This window comes from Cetorhinus maximus, chromosome 4, assembly GCF_964194155.1.
Source record: "Cetorhinus maximus chromosome 4, sCetMax3.hap1.1, whole genome shotgun sequence".
NCBI lineage: Eukaryota > Metazoa > Chordata > Chondrichthyes > Lamniformes > Cetorhinidae > Cetorhinus > Cetorhinus maximus.
Window position 1 is genome coordinate 135,395,606 of NC_135882.1, and position 17,856 is coordinate 135,413,461.

Below are 17,856 nucleotides of genomic sequence, written 5' to 3' on the forward strand. Positions count from 1 at the left end.
TTTGCAAGTGTCAACTAAAATTATCAATTAGATAGCGACTGAGAATAGAGGTGTTTATGGAGCCTCCTCCTCCTTCCTATTGGTTGCCAGATTATCCATCACCATTGTGGACTGGATGGGGTAAGGGTACAGAGCTTTACTATGATCTGTTGGTTGGAAGAAATTCCTCCTCAACTCCATCTTAAATGGGAGACCCTTTATTTTGAAACTGTGTCCCCTAGTTCTAGATTGGGATTGTGGGATAACTTAGCTGTCTATTGCATAGTCTTTTTGGTATTTATCATGTATGCAGTCCTCTGTTGGACCTTCACTAGATTGCTACCTCAGTGAAAGGTTCCTGCTCTTCTTGGTATATCATTGTATGATCCAGTTGAACCAGGACTTGTCTCCAGCCTTGTTGGCAATGAAGGAATAGGGAAGGACAGGCTGCTGATTGCCCACGGTGTCTCATGATGTCTATCGCTGCACTGCCAGGTTTGTTCTTAGCTTGTCACATTCAATGATGGAGGACACCCTTATCAATGAGATAAAACTTTGCACGGATTATGTGGCAGTTATAATTATCAATGTTATTTCAGGCAGGTGTGATGGTGGAATGCACATTAGAGAGGATAATTCAAGTGAGTTACTCTCCTATGTTGGTTCTCACAGGGCACAACATAGGCCTGGTCTGGTTGCTATGTCTTCAAGACTCAGTAGCTTGGTCAGTGGTCATACCATCAAGTCAATAAAACTATACCTAAGAGAATGAGGAGACGAATTAGGAGAATTGTCATTATACAGAAGGTTGTTGGTGAATGGAGTTTGCGACAGGAAGTATTTGGGGCAGAGACCATTATACCTTGTATGGGAAAATCATTTTTGTAGGAGCAAAAAATGATGAGCAGGATAGTGGGATTAATTTTGGATTACTTCAACAAAGAACCACTGATCCAATGGCCCGATTGGCCAACTCCTGTGCTATAATCTTCTCTACCAGCTACATACAAGATATAAGAACATAAGATATAGCAGAAGTAAGCCATTCAGCCCCTCAAGTCTTTTCCATAATTCCTAAGATCGTGGCTGATCTGATTGTGGCCTTAACTCCACTTTCCTACCTACCCCACAGTAACCTTTAACACTTTTGTCAGTCAAAAATCTGCCTAATTCTGCCTTGAATATATTCAATGACCCAGCCTCCACTGCTCTCTGTGGAAGAGAATTCCAAAATCTAATGATGTTCTGAGAGAAGAAATTCCTCCTCATCCCCATCTTAAATGGGAGATCCTTATTTTGAAACTGTGCCCCCTCGTTCTAGATTCCCCCACAAGGGGAAACACCTGATCAGCATCTACCCCGTCAAGCACCCGCCTCAAACTTATCCCTCATCTAAACTCTAATGAGTAGCGGCCCAACCTGCTCAACCTTTCCTCATTAGACAAACCCCTTATCCCATGAATCAGCCTAGTGAACCTTTTCTAAACTACATTCAGTGCAAGTATGTCCCTCCTTAAGTTGGGTGACCAAAACTGTACACGGTAGTCTATATTTAAAAAACTATCAACATTAAAATATACCAATGATAAAGTGTACAGAGAACAAAGCAATGTAAAAATATACCAATATTCAAATATACCAGTTGTACATGAACACTGAACTATAGCAACACACCAAAACCTAATTATACCAGCAAAGCACCAATAGTAAAGTGTACCAGCAACATACTAGTTTCAAAATATGCCATCAATGCTCCAATTTAATCTCATCTTTAAATGGACACCAACATTGAAAGCTACTGAGACACAAGCTTAGATTAAAATGTACTAGCAACATGCTCATTTTAAAATACACCAGCAGCTCACCAACATTGAAATACACTTGAAACGCATGTTCAGAATGTGTGAATTAGGCATACAACATTAACCTGGATTGGTACACTAAAACAAAGATTCAAGGGGCACAATAATATGGAAAACTTTACCATAATGATTCTTTGATGTAAAGATCCCATACCAAGCCAACACATAAAAAACCAGTTAAGCATTAGAAATCACTTTATTCAATTTGTCTTGTCAGGATGCTCCTATTGCTACTTAGGATTGCTGACTCAGCTGAATATTGTTGTATAAATTAACATTTGCAACATAATGATTACTTCAAAATAAGATTGAATAATTCACACTAAAATAATTAAACTTACCAATAAAATTAATCACTTAATGTTAGAAATCCCTGTTAGATGGTTCCTCCACAGAGGCCTGCCCCTTTTTCTGTGGCTTAGGGCTGGAGTTCTGCTTCAGTGCCAGAGTTGGAAATTTCACCTGAGGCTTGGCTGCTGGGGAATTCAAGCTTCTGTGGATAAATTCGGTATGTGAGAGAGAGATGCATCATGGGAGTTGTTTTTTACCCTGCTCATGTGGAACTACAATACCCAGAGTACACCAGAGAAATGGTGTAACATGAGAGAAATTCACAAATAATGGAAGAATGTGAAAGGGTGGGTGGCGGTTTTTAACTTTTATAGAGTTTAAATAGCAGTCCTTAACTGAAGTGTTGCTTATCGTGAGGTTTTTTTTGTGCTGTTGAGAGAGATTGATGACTGAATAGGATCATGAGGAACAGAAGTAAGCCATTCAGCCTATTGAGCCTGCTCCGCTATTCAATAAGATCACTGGTGATATTGTTGTGGCCTTAACTCCATTTTCCTGCCTGTCCCCCATAACCCTTGACTCTCTTGTCAATCAAAAATTTGTCCAGCGCATCCTTGAATATATTCAATGACCCAGCCTCCAGTTCCAGTGTGGAAGATAATTCCAAAGACTAACTGCCCTTAGAGAGAAGAAATTCCTCCCAATTTTTGTGTTAAATAGGAGACCCTTTATTTTTAAACTGTGCCCCCTAGTGCTAGATTCCCCCACAAGAGGAAACATCCTTTCAGAATTTACACTGTCAAGTCCCCTCAGAATCTTAGATGTTTCAATAAGACCACCTCTCATTCTTCTAAACTCCAATGAGTACAGGTTCAACCTGCTCAACCTTTCCTCATAAGACAACCGGTTCATCTCAGGGATCAGCCGAATGAACCTTCTCTGAACCTTCTCTGAACTGCTTCCATTGCAAGTGTATTTCTCCTTAAGTATAAGGAGACCAAAACTACACAGTACTCTAGGTGCGATCTCACCAATGCCCTGGAGAATCTGAAGAGCATGTTTATGAGGTACTTTGATTTTGTATTTGACACTGGCTGATCTGAATCAATCGTCCAAGTCTTCAGCACAAGTTCAAGAACCTGATCATTGCAGAGATAAATATCTTCCCTGTTTAATGGTACACCAAGAACAGTTTTAGCAAGAACTGCCAAATACAATATGGGAAGTAAAGGACAGCAAAATATACTCTTTATCACCGTGTACATAACTGGGAAGAAAATATTCTAGTGAAGGAGAAAGGATGAATAAAATAAATAAAACAGTTTCATCTTTAGCCAGTCCTATAAACCAATAGGTAAAGCAAAAATATAAGTGCAATAAACATTATTGAGACAGAGGTTTTGGAGTGGGATTTGTAAATTATGTGATAAATGTTACTTATTGAGGCTTGTATCTTTTAGCTATTGTAACATGTTTAATATAGTGACATTTCACTGGAATAAATTTAGTTTATTTATGGCATGGACAGATTATGATTAACCTGTCATGCAACAATGCTAAACATAAGAAAGAACAATCCAGGTTCTGGATTGCTGCAAGCAATACTTTGAGAGATCCACCAGTTAAATACTACAATATATTATCAAAACACCAGTATAACAATATGCCAGCAACATGTCAAGAGATATAAAAGCAAAACACACTGACATAAAAATATCCCAATGTCTCCAATATAAAAATATATCAGCAGTATTGAAATGTACTAATGTGACAAGGGAAAGTCTGCATTTAAGTTTTGCATTCCTTGGTTATTTTGTAACCTGTTCTGCAAGGTTGGGGACAATTGAATTTTGGTTCTGAATGAGATTGTAAAAACAACAATAGCGTAGAATACATTATGTTAAAAGAGAGAAATCATGGAAGGACTGAACCATCATTCCTATAAGGAGGGGAGGTGTGGACTTAAGCATGAAATATAAGGAGGAACTCTATGGCAATAATAAAGAAATAAATAACTTGCATTTAGATAGTACCTTTCCTGATCACAGGACTTCCCAAAGCGCTTTACAGCTAATGAAGCATTTTTGTAAAAGTATAGCCACTGTTGTAACACAGGGGGCAGAATTTCACCCTTGTCCGGCGGGCGGGGGCGATCGGGAAGCTGACCGCTGCCCGCGATTGGAGCCGGAAGGCAATTTTACGCTGGCGGGCCAATTAAGGCCCGTCAAGTGTGAAACGCAAACTTCAGCGCTCAGCGCTGCCTGTGTGAGCAGAGGGAGGAGGGCAAGAGGGGTGAGCTGCCTCAGGGGGATGAACAGGTTTTAAAAAAAAACAAATTTATAAATGTTATAAAACATGTCCCCTCATGTGACTCTGTCACATGAGTAGGGACATGTTATTAATTAAATTTTAAAATTTTTCTTCTATTTTTAATTGCTTTTGGAAACCTCATCCCGCCCATGGATGAGGCTTCCAAAAAAGTGCAAAGGCTGCTTCGCCTTTTTGCCTGCCCGTCAACCATAAGGTTGGCTGGGCAGTGAAAAGTTTATTTAAATTAACTCTTTAATGGCCTTAATAGGCCTTTTAATTGTCGGCGGGTGGGTTGCCGACTCCAGCGTGCGCCCGCTGACCGAAATATCATGCGAATGCGCAATGATGTCAGGACATTCACCCGAGGCCGTTGGGGCACTCGCCCGACGTCATTGCACGTCATTTTACACTCGAGCGGGTCGGGCGTATGCCCGCCCACCCAGCTAAAAAATGTTCTCAGGGAGTTGCAACAGTCAGTATGCATACAAGCAAGGTTCCACAAACAGCAATGTGCTAATAACCAAATCATCTGTTTAGTGATATTGGTTGAGGGATAAATATTGGCCAGCACACCATTGCTCTTCTTCAACATAGTGCCATGGGATCTTTTAGGTCCACTTGAAAGAATGGATGGAGTTTAAAGTCTCATCTGAAAAATGAAAGCGCAGCACTCCCTCAATACTCCTGTACTGAAGTGTTGGCTTTGATGTTGTGGATAAGGTCTTGGATCTAGATTCTTATGTCTCAGAGATGAGAGTGCTAGCATAGAGCCAGGGCTCAGATGTTTGCAAAGATTTTTAGGAAGGTGGAAACTATGCAAGCCAGGCTAAAACAACCTTAAATTTGGAGTTTCAATCACAGAATCGTTATGGCGCTGGCCCATTTTGTCTGCACCGGCTCTCCAAATGAGCAACTCATCTAGTACCATTCCCCCACCTTCTTCCCATAACCCTGCACATTCTTTCTTCTCAGATAACAGTCTAATTCCCTTTTGAATGCTTGAATACACCCAAGAAGCAGGCCATTCAACCCAACATGTTCCACATTCTCCCCACTCTTCTTCCTCATCTAACCCCATCAACATATTCTTATATTAAACATAACAAGAAATAGTAGCAGGAATAGGCCATTCAGCCCTTCGTGCCTGCTCTACATTTCAATGAGATCATGGCTGATATTCTAGTTAACACTGTTTTCCAGCACTAACCTTTGATGTTTTTAATATGTTGAAATCTATCGATCTCAGTCTTGAACATACTCAACAACTAAGCCTCCAGAGCTCTGTGGAGTAGAGAATTCCAAAGATTCACCACCCTTGGAGTGAGGAAACTCTTCCTCATCTCAGTCCTAATTCACCTATCCCTTATTCTGAGACTCTGTCTCCTTGTTCTAGAGCCCTCAGACAGGGGAAACATCCTTCCTACATCTATCCTGTCGAGCCCTGTAAGAATTTTGTATATTTGAATGAGATCACCTCTCATTCTTCTAAACTCCAGAGAGTAAAGGCCCAGTCTATTTAATCTTTCCTCTCAGGGCAATCATTCCATCCCAGGAATTAATTTAGTGAACCTTCGTTGCACTCCCTCTATGGCAAGTATATTTTTCCTCAGGGAAGGAGACAAAAACTCCACACAATACTCCAGGGGGAGAAATTTCTCCCCATCAGGCAGGCTGGGTGGGAGTGGATGCAGGCGAGTGCGCAGCCGATCGCCGCCCGCGGACGGCTGCACACCGCCATTTTACAAGGGCGGGTCTTAATTGGCGTGACGCGTACCCGTGCGTGAAAGAGCGCAGAAATTTTCCTGAGGCACGGAGCTGCCTCAGAGAGATTAGGAAAAGTCATTAAAAATGTGATAAATAAAAAAATTAAATTATTCAGACATGTCCCCTCATGCGACATTGTTACATGAGGTGGGACATGTTTATCAATATATATGAAACATTTTATTAAATTAATAAACTCTTCATGAAACCTCATCTCGCCCGTGGATGAGGTTCCATGAAAAATGCGAAGGCCGCTTGGGCTCTTCACCTGCCTGACAACCTTAAGGTTGGACAGGCAGCCCTGACAAGTGCCTCAATTCATTGATTAATGGCCTTAAAGGCCTTCGACAGTTTGACGGGCGTGCAGCCAACTCCGGTGTGCGCCCGCCTAACTGAAGATCAGAATGACACGCGGTGCCGTCAGGACACACGCCCGGCGTCACCGCGCATCATTTTATGCATCGGCGGGCCCTGCACGCTGAACGGAAGATTCAGGCCCAGGTTTGGTCCCACCAAAGCTCTATATAATTGCAGTAAGACACCTTTACTCCTATATTCAAATCCTCTTATAATAAAGGCCAACATACCATTTGCCTTCTTAATTGCTCGCTCTACCTGCATGTTAGCTTTCAGTAACTCATGAACAAGGACACCCAAGTCCGTTTAAAGTTCAACATTTCCCAGCCTCTCACCATTTAAGAAATACTCTGTGGGCAGGATTTTTCGCTGAGCAGGCGGGCATGCGCCCAACCTGCTCAAGCATAAAATGACGCACGATGACGTCGGGTGAGCGCCCCGACGTCATCGTGCACTCACACAATATTTCAGTCGGCGGGCACACGTGGGAGTTGGCATCACGCCCGCCAACAACTAAAAGGCCCGTTAAGGCTATTAAAAATGTAATTGAAATAAATTTTTCACTGCCTGTCTAACCTTATGGTTGACAGGCAGGCAAAAAGGCCAAGCGGCCTTTGCATTTCTTCGGAAACCTCATCCGTGGGCGGTATGAGGTTTCCCACAGCTATTAAAAATAAAATAAAACTTTGATTTTTCATGAATGACACGTCCCTGCTCATGTGACAGAGTCACATGAGGTGACATGTTTTTTAACACCTTAAAATTCTTTATTTTTTATATAGCTTCAGTTCCCTGAGGCAGCTCCATGCCCCAGGGAGCTTTTCCAGCATGCACCTGCACACACGCGTGAACCTGCACTCTCGCCCTCCTCCCCCCCCTCCCTCCCCCACACGCTGAAGCACGGGTTTCACGCTGGGCGGGCCTTAATTGGCCCGGCAGCGTGAAATTGCAGTTCAGCCCCAATCGTGGGCTGCGGTCAGCTTCCCGCCCGCCCCCGCCAAGCCCACCCCACGAGAGGAACATCCTGGCCTGTATTTCTGTTTTTCCTACCAAAGCGGATAACTTCACATATCTCCACATTGTATTCCATCTGCCAAATTTTTCCCACTCACTTAGCCTCCCCAAATCCCTTTGAAATGCCTTTGGATCCTCCTCCCAACTCACACTTTCACGTGTTTTTGTGTCATCTGCAAACCTGGAAGTATTACATATAATCCACACATCCAAATTATTGATATAAATTGTGAATAGCTGGGGCCCAAGTACTGATCCTTTCAGTACCCCAATACTCACAGCCTGCTAACCTGAAAATTACTCATTTTATTCCTACTCTCTGGGTAGGGTTTTACCGCCAGTGAGCGGGGGCGGGGCCCGCTCGCCGACGCGTAAAATGACGTGGGATGATCTTGGGCGGAACTCCCGATGTCACTGCGCCCCATTTACATTTTCAGGAAGGCGGGGGCGCAGCAAAATCAGCTGCATGCCTGCCGACCTGTCAATGGCCAATTGAGGCCATTGACAGGTTCAATTAAACAATTAAAGGACCTGCCCGTCCAACCTTAATGTTGGCGGGCAGGCCAGGAGCCCCGGCGGCAACTAGAAAAAACATGAAACCTCATCCACTGGCGGGATGAAGTTTCATGTAGGGTTTTAAAAATGTTAATAAAGTTTTTATGGAAATTATGAACATCTCCCAACTCATGTGGGGTGAAACTCTTCACTAGTTGGAGTCATACCTAGCATAAATCTAGACAGCTATTTTACTTAGGGACCAAACATCTCAGTCTCAGGACATGACTACAGGAGTTCCTCAGGGTAGTGTCTTAGGCTTAACCATCTTCAGCTGCTTCATCAATAACCTTCACTGCATCATTGAGTCAGATGCAGGGATGTTCGCTGATTATTGCACAATATCTAGTACTATTCACAATTCCTCAGATACTGAAGCAGTCAGTTTCTAGCTGCAGCATGACCTGGATAACTTTCAGACTTGGGTTTATAAGTGGCAACTTGCATTTATGCCGCACAAATGCCAGGCAATGACCATCTCCAACAAGAGAAAATCCAACTATCTCCCCTTGACAGTCAAAAGGATTACCATCACTGAATCTCCCATCATCAACACCCTGGGGTTTATTATTGATCAGAAACTTACCTGGGCCAGCCATCTAAATACAGTGGCGGGTCAGAGTCCAGGAATTCTGTAACAAGTAACTTGACTCCCAAATCCTGGACATCATTTACAAGGCAAAAATCAGGAGTCTCCACATACCTGGATGTCTTCAACAGCATTCAAGAAGCTCAACACCACCCAGGACAAAGCAGCCCGCTTGATCGGCACCCCATCCATCACCCTAAACATTCGTTCCCTCCACCACCAGCACAGAATGGCAGCATCATGTACCATCTACAAGATGCGCTGCAGCCACTCATTAAGCTTCCTTCAAAAGCTTATTCCAAACACCCAACCTCTAACACCTAGCTGAACAATGACAACAGATGCATGTGAACACCACCACTTGCAAGTTCCCTTCCAAGCCACACTCCAACCTACCTTTGGAACCAAATTGTAGTCCTTCATTGTCGCTGGGTGAAAAACCTGAAACTCTCTTCCTGACAGCGCTTTGGTGTACCTACACCAGATTGGTTCAAAAAGATAGTTCACCACCACCTTCTCAAAGGTAATTAGGGCTGGGCAACAAATGCTGGCCTTGCCAGTGGCATTCATATCCCATGAATGAATAAAGAAAAATACCACCAAAATATCAATACTAACATATTAGCAACACATCCACATAAAATTTACCTATAACACATTATTAGCAAATATAAAATATGCCTGCACTATAGCAACACTAAAACATACCAGTAACATGGCAAAGCTAAAATATATCTACAACATAGCAATACTGAAAATGCATCAGTCATATACTATTAAAGCACCCCAGCAATATAAATATTAAAATATAGCAATCTCAAAGCATACCAGCAGACTTACAGAATACATTGTGCACATTCCCATATTAAAATAGGCTGACATTATTAAAATGACAACTAAAAACTGATATCTAAATGTAGCAGTAATAACTTCAATATTAAATTAAATATTCAAATATGCCATTCAAATATTAAAATATAACAAGCACTGATTTAAAACAGATGAGCAACTCACTGATATGACATGTACAGTATCACACAGATATTAAAGTACACCAGCAATCTGCCAGTAATAAAATCTATCAGCAATATAATGAAATAAGATACCAGCAACATAAATTTAGAATAAACCCAGAACATATCAATTTTAAAATAAACCATGAAATACAGCAATATTAAAATATGCCAACAACACTCCAATATGGAAATTTACTACCAGCACGCCAAAAATAAAATATCAAATAAAAATTGAAAATGCTCCAAATACAGAAAAAAGGTCAGTCATCCTTTTAAGCTGTCTTTTCTCTTCAGAGCTGGTGTTTTTATTTCAAATTTCCAGCATATTCAGATTTTATTTTACATTTTAAAAAATTTTACTCACAAAAATACTAATATTAAAATATGTCAGCATTGCATCATAGAACCATGGAAAATTACAGCACAATAGGAGGCCATTTTGCCCATCAAGCCTTTGCTAGCTTTTTGTTAGCACAAACCAAAGCTAATATCACTGTTCTCTGATTTCTCCACAGTCCTGTATCTGCCTCTGTTTCAAATATTTATTCAATTTTCCCCAACAAAACTCTTCACAGAATCACAGAATTCTCTTCCTCAGCTATTCTGTGGTCAAGTATTCCGTGTTCCAACAATGTTGTATAAAGAAATTTTTTCCTCATCACCTAGCTTTTAAATTATTAAGTTTTAAATTAATGACCCCTCATCACTGCAATCCCTAATTGGAGGACATGGAATTGTTCCATTCAAATTGTTCTATTCACTCCCTAAAAAGCTTCCATAATTTTAAGCACCTTTATTCAATCACCTTTTAATCTTCTCTGCTCCAGTGGAAATAGTCCCTGTATCCTAAGATTCAAAACATATCTAAGTGTAAAATCATCAATGTACAAGAACAAGAATGGACCCAGCACGGAACCTTGTGGCACACCATTTCCAACGCTTCTCTAATCCGGAAAATACTCATATAGGCTAACTTTTGTTTTCTGTTTGTAAAACAACTTTTTATCCATTCTGCAACATTTCCTTTTATACCACACTTGAAATTTTCTAGCAGTTTCTAGTGAGATGCCTTGTTGAAAGCCTTCTGATAATCTATGTATCAACATCACCATGGGCTGGATTTTACATGCACCCCCAACCTGTCTCTCACATTCCAGTGGGTGGGGAAAGCGTCAGGCTGTCCATGCACCCTTGGACTTATTGAGACCCTTAAATGGCCAATTAATGGCCACTTAAGGGCCTCATCCACTTCTGCTGCAAATTAACTTTCACAGCACAGGCTGCTGTGGGGCAGGAAGGATGGGGGCGAGGGAGTAGTACCTCATTTGCCGCCAGGGAGGAGAGGGGAAGAGGGGAGAGAGAAAGTCCCCTGTGCCCATTGTAATCAATATCACTATTCTACTTCTAGCTCAATCATTTCAGGTTTTTCATTTTTTTGCATTCTTCATTATGCTTCTCTTCTATCTTTTTCAGGGTTTGTTAATAAAAAGCCTTCCTATCCTACTGTCTATTTCTGTTGTTTTCAGTCCTTTATGATGAGTGACACTAATGTCCTTTGCTCTTGCATGCATGACGCCTACCCTTCCCAGGTGATCCAATTCTATGTAGCCCATACCTAAAATCTAAGTTGTAACTTCTTTCAAAAAAGTTTTAAATTTGCCTTTAAAAATTCCCTGCTGCCTATTCTGGATTGACCCACGCATTTCAAAATGCTGATTTATTTTATCATGAGTTGTGATGAAATCTGCTGTTTGTGAGACCACGGGAGAAGCAGCTGTTGTCTGCACTAACGTTGGTTTCAGAGCCTGTATATTTTTTGGGGCAGTCCCTAACTTAAAGAGAAACCAAAACTTCAAGTTTCTGGGAAAGGGGATTTGTAACTTTGGATTCCAGGCTGTGACATCAGACTTTAAAAAACAGACTTTGATCTGAGATTGCTAAGGAAATGGAAGTTGAGTGGGAAAAGAAACACGAAGGTCTCAGAGATCAGACTTCAGCAGGAGGTCAAAGCAGGCAGGCTAAATGTGTGGGACAGCTAAAAATATTGAAATCTCAAGACTGCTGTGATCTGAGCTAGGGAGGTTCTGGAGAAGTGTGCCCTTTTGGTGATGAATCTATCCATGAACTCAGATGGAGTAAAGCTGCTATTGGAGGTGAATCAATGACTAAGTCATGGATGAATTAAAGGACTTGAACTCCACATGAGTAAAACACAGTTGTGAAGTACTTTGTGGCTGCACGTGGTGCCAAGTGTGCTAAGGGAAATCCCAGTAAGTCTGTGAGAACTAATCTTTGTTATATTGGCTAGTTAAAGTGTAATTTATGGTTTCGATTGAATACAATTTGCTTGTTAATTGATGTTTAATTTATGTTGATTTTGATTTGCTTGTTAAAGTATAAGTTATAAAAAGTGAAATCTTGTCCATCGGTTTCTTCCATTGGCATTGTTTGTGAAGTTTGTATATTTTAGCTTATTGGTCTCCAGGGGGATCATAACAGGATCCTAAGGGCAGAATTTTCCCCCCATTGCGGGGGGAAGTTGATGGGCTAGCACATGCGGGTGCGCTTCTGATCAGCACCCCCGATCGGAGGTGCGGCGCCATTTTACCTGGGTGGGCCAATTAAGGCCCGCCCAGCGTGACGTCCGCAGGGAAGTGCTATGTACTCCCTGTGTGGGCGGGGGGGAATCCCTAAAATCGAGAGTGCACTCTTTCGCGCATGCACGCAAAAGAGCAAACTCATCTCCCTGAGGCTAAGTGCAACCTCAGGGAGATCAGCTCTACTTTCAATAATATTAAAAATAGAAGAAAAAAAATCCCCTTACATGTCCCCTCATATAGGTTTCATGTTTTTTCTAGTTGCCGCTGGGGCTCCTGGCCTGCCCGCCAACCTTAAGACCATTGACAGGTTGGCAGGCGCGCAACTGATTTTGCGGAGTTCCACCCGACGTCATCCTGCGTCATTTTATGTGTCAGTGAGCGGGCCTCGCCCCCACTCGCCGACGGTAAAACCTGTCCTAAGAATTTAGCCACAATTTCACTGTATATCCCTCTATTCTATTGAACCAAGGTATTGCCTTGCTGCTGTCCAATCTCAATTACATTATATGCATATTTAAAGAAAATTAGAAGATTGTGACCAAAGCCGATGACCAGTCTAGCAGGTTCATGCCATTAGTGTCCAGAGACTTATCCATTTTGAGCTCTGCTATTTTTCCAATTATCACTCACATAAACTTATTTTCCTCCTCCAGTGCACCAACAGTTGCACTTCCACCATTATTTATAAAGACCAATGCAACATATTTATTTAGTAATTTTACTAAATTCTCCACAATTAGACTCCCTCCAACATCCCCCAAGTGTCTCTAACCTCTCTTTGACTATTCTTTCACATTATACATTCTTATAAAAGCCCTTACAATTATTTTTTATATTATCATCCAACCTTCTTTCATGGTGAGGTGAGAATGACTGCCCTTGACATCAAAGCAGCATTTGACTGAGTGGCATAAAGTAGCTCTAGCAAAGCTGAAATCAGTAGGAATCATGGGGAAAACTCTCCGAGGACAAAGGATGTTGGTGGTGGTTGTTGGAGGCCAAACAGGACATTGCTGCAGGGGTTCCTCAGGGTAGTGTTCCAGTCCCAACCATCTTTAGCTGCTTCATCAATAACCTTCCCTCCATCATAAGGTCAGAAGTGGGGATGCTCGTGAATGATTGCACAATGTTCAGCATTATTCACGACTCTTCAGATACTGAAGCATATGCAGCAAGACCTGGACAAAATTAAGGGTTGGGCTGATAAATGGCAAGTAACATTCTCACCACACAGGTGCCAGACAATGACCTTCCCCAACAAGAGAAAATCTAATCATCTCCCCATGACATTCAATGGCATTACAAGTGCTGAATCCCCACATATCAACATCTTGCGGGTTACCATTGACCAGAAGCTGAATTGGATCAGCCATATAAATACAATGGATACAAGAAGCTAGGAATTGTGCAGAGAGTGACCCCCTGACTCCCCAAAGATTGTTGATCATCTACAAGGTACAAGTCAGGAGTGTGATGGAATACTGCCCCTGTGCCTGGATGAATGCAGCTCCAACAACACTCAAGAAGCTTGACACCATCCAGGACAAAGCAGCCTGCTTGTCTGGCACCCCATCCACCACCTTAAACATTCACTCCCTCCACCATCAACTCACAGTGGCAGCAGTGTTTACCATCTACAAGATGCACTACAAAAACTCACCAAGGCTCTGTTGACAGCAGCTTCCAAACCCATGACCTCCACCACCTAAAAGGACAAGAGCAGTAGATGCCCAAGAACACAGAAACACCACCACCTGGAAGTTCCCCTCCAAGCCACACACCATCCTGACTTGAAACTATGTCACCATTCCTACACTGTTGCTGGCACTGTGGGTATTCCTACAACGCATGGACTGCAGCAGTTTAAGAAGGCACCTTCTCGAGGGCAATAAATGCTGGCCTAACCAGCGGTGCCCATATTCAGTGAACAAATAAAGAAAATAAAAATCCCTTGTAGCCTTTCCAACCTCCCTTTTGACCTCCCTATTACACTTTCTATAATTATTCCTCTAATTACCTTTTGTATCATTGACCTTTTATTTTATCATGTGTCATTCTTCTGATTTTCAGTTTAGTTTTAACTTTTCCATTTATCTTCACATTTGCTTTTTACGCAAATATTTATTTTGTACTGAATCAATCCTATATTGGAAGACTTCTCATTGCTGTTCTGTCAACCTTCTTTTAGGTTTTATACCTGGTTAATTTGGACCAGAACCTTTCTTATCTCACTTTATTATCTCAATGAAAGTTGCCTTTTTCTAGGCTCTTAAATTGAACCTAATTATGTCTGGTCACTGTTTTCCAATTGTTCTCCTATCCTGACATCAGTTATTTTTCCCACTTAATTTCCCAGAATGATATTAAAGTAATGCTTCTCAGACACATTGATTCACAAAGAAGTGGTGAGTGCATTATAAGACCATCAATCGGATTGATCCCATGTTTTACCTTCATTCCAGTCCATCTTGGTACAGTTAAAATAACCCAATATTATCACCCTGCTGACATTGTGTTTCTCTTGAATTTCCTGCAGTTGTTTCCTTCTATCTCATCTCCACTGCTTGGTGCACTGTAATGTACAACAAGGATTTGTATTTGTATTTCTTAACTTTCGCACAAATTCCATCCTAACATGTCTCACAGGGACATCCTTAACTATGGTGTTTTGATCGAATCCTTTACCAACACTGCCACCGCATGACTCTATTCTTTCCCCCAACCCCATCTCTTAAAAATATTGTAACTAGGGCTAATAAATTTCTAGTCCTATCCAAATTCCCGGCATGGGATAGATTTTATGCTACCCCGCCAGCGTGTTTGATGCGGGGGACAGCAGGTAAAATCCAGCACATGACCCTCCCGCTGCCTATCCCCCTGCCCACGACCTGTCTGAAATGTTACGGGAGGTGGAAGAGGCATCAGATGGCCTGCCTGCCTTTGGTAATATTGAGGCCCTTCTAATAGCCACTTAAGGGCCTCATTCGGCCCCGGCTAGAGGGCCCAATGGAGGCAACATTTCCAAGTTCATTCTCTCCTTTAACTGTCCCCCTGGCACCTTGAACCAGACTTCTATTCCCTTCACCCTGCGCACTGAGAGTCCCCTCACCACCCCCCCACCCTCTTGCTGGGACTCCCCTTGACCTCGGACTTACCTAGCCTCCTTAGCATGATGGGACTGCCTGTAGTCCCAACATTGGCCACCACACTCAACTGGTGCTGCTGGGGCTACAGAGCTGCCAGCCATCTGATTAAGACAGGGCAGACGTCATGCCTTAAAGCAATTAGCGCTACACCCAGTGTTAAATTGCTATGGGGCAATCATCAGGATCATGGGCAGGCTCCCCTGTGGTGGGTACTGTGGTGCCCCATAAAATCCAGACCCACGACTATGATACAAATATTATATTAATACCTCTACCATATGGGAGCAACAGGAGCATAGCAACAGGAGGAGTCCATTCAATCCTTTGAATCTGTCCCATCATTCAATTAAATCATGGCTGAAATGTACCTCAACTCCAGTTACCCACCTTTGTTTCATATCCCTTGATACCAATACTTAACAAAATCTATCAGCCTCAGCCTTGAACATTTCAATTTTCCCAATGCCTACAGCCTTTTGAGGAAAGAGTTCCAGAATTCCTCTATCCTTTGTATGAAAAAGTGTTTCACTCCTGAAGGGCTTAGCTCTAATCTTAAAATCTGTTTTCTGGATTTCCCCACCGTTCAAAATATCTTTTTTATATCAAATCTATTGAATCTTGTTATTTAAAAAGCTCAGTTAGATCACCCCCTAACCTTCTAAACTCAAGGGATTACAAACCCCAATCATGCAACCTGTCCTCATAAATTAACCCTGATACTATTCGGGTGAATCTGTACTGGCCCCTCCAAAGCTGAAAAATCATTCCACAAGGTTTGATGCCAAAATAGCATTCCGAAGCTTTATTCAACTGACGCTTTACTTCCTCACTTCTGTATTCTAAGCCCTTTGAGAAAAAGGTCAGCAATCCTATCACCTTTTTGGAGCTTAGAAATTGCTGGGTGAAAATGAACCAAGTCACATCTATTTCACCTTCCAGTAGTTCCATGACAAAATGATACTGGAATTGTTGACTAATCATAGCAGGCAATCACTTTTCAATTTGTCTGCAACAGATCCAGGTATAACATGAGGAAAACCTAAGTGGTAGAGGGCTTCCAGAGCCTGTACTTTCCAAGGAGTCTGTGTACCTTTCACATGTCATGTTTCAAATTACTCATATTTGAATCCCACAATGCTATTAACTACCTGTGAACAAGCACAAGCTTTTAGTGATTTGGTATCTAAACTTTGTTTACCTTTGTGTACCTTTGCTTGTCCACAGCTAAACTTCTCACCATTAAGAAGATATTCCTAATTGTGTTTTTTAGATCCAAAATAACCTCACACTTCTCCACATTGAACTCCATCTGCCATAGTTTTTCCCACTCACTTAGTCTATGTACTTTTACGCTCCTAACTTTAGTTTCGATCTCGAATACGCAACTTTCTACTCCATCATCCAAGTCATTAACATGAATGGTGAAGAGTAAGGCAGATCCCTGTGCAACATTTAAAAAATGTATTTGTTCATGGGATGTGGGCTTCGCTGGCTGGGCCAGCATTATTATCCATCCCTAATTACTCTTGAGAAGGTGGTGGTGAGCTGCCTTCTTGAACTGCTGCAGTCCATATGGTGTAAGGACACCAACAGTGCTGTTAGGAAGGAAGTTCCAGGATTTTGACCCAGCAACAGTAAATAAATGGCAATATAGTTCCAAGCCAGGATGCTGTGTGACTTGGAGGGGAATTTGCAAGTGGTGTTGCATCTTTTTTTCATTCATTCATGGGGTGTGGGCTTTGCTGGCTGGGCCAGCATTTATTGCCCATCCTTGGTGCCCTTGAGAAGGTGGTGGTGGTGAGCTGCCTTCTTGAACTGCTGCAGTCCATGTGTGTAGGTACACCCACAGTGCTCTTAAGGAAAGAGTTCCAGGATTTTAACCTAGTGACAGTGAAGGAATGGCGATATATTTCCAAGTCAGGATGGTGAGTGACTTCGATGGGAACTTCCTGGTGGCGGTGTTCCCATGTATCTGCTGCCCTTGTCCTTCTAGATGGTAGTGGTTGTGGGTTTTGAAGGTACTGTCTAAGGAGCATTGGTGAATTTCTGTAGTGCATCTTGTAGGTGGTACACACTGCTGCTACTCTGTGTCGGTGGTGGAGGGAGTCAATGTTTGTGGATGTGGTGCCAATCAAGCAGGCTGCTTTGTCCTGGACGGTGTCAAGCTTCTTGAGTATTGTGGGAGCTGCATTAATCCAGGCAAGTGGGGAGTATTCCATCACACTCCTGGCTTGTGCCTTGTAGATGGTGGACAGACTTTGGGGGGTCAGGAGGTGAGTTACTCACCACAGGATTCCTAGCCTCTGACCTGGTCTTGTAGCCACAGTATTTATATGGCTAGCCCAGTTCAGTTTCTGGCTAATGCTAACCCCC

At 42.2% G+C, this 17,856-nt stretch overlaps 1 protein-coding gene across 3 annotated transcripts in view; it reads right to left on the reverse strand.

Moving 5' to 3' along the window:
- wnt3a (wingless-type MMTV integration site family, member 3A) overlaps window positions 1-17,856 on the reverse strand; it is a 92,707-nt gene that overhangs the window by 43,749 nt on the left and 31,102 nt on the right. The window contains exon 1 of one of the 3 annotated variants that reach the window (XM_078539734.1): window positions 2,183-2,341. The exons of the other annotated variants lie outside the window; for them this stretch is intronic. The gene's annotated coding sequence lies outside the window, so the exon portion shown is untranslated. Of the gene's footprint in view, window positions 1-2,182; window positions 2,342-17,856 lie in introns of those variants that run through there. 3 annotated transcript variants of the gene reach the window in all.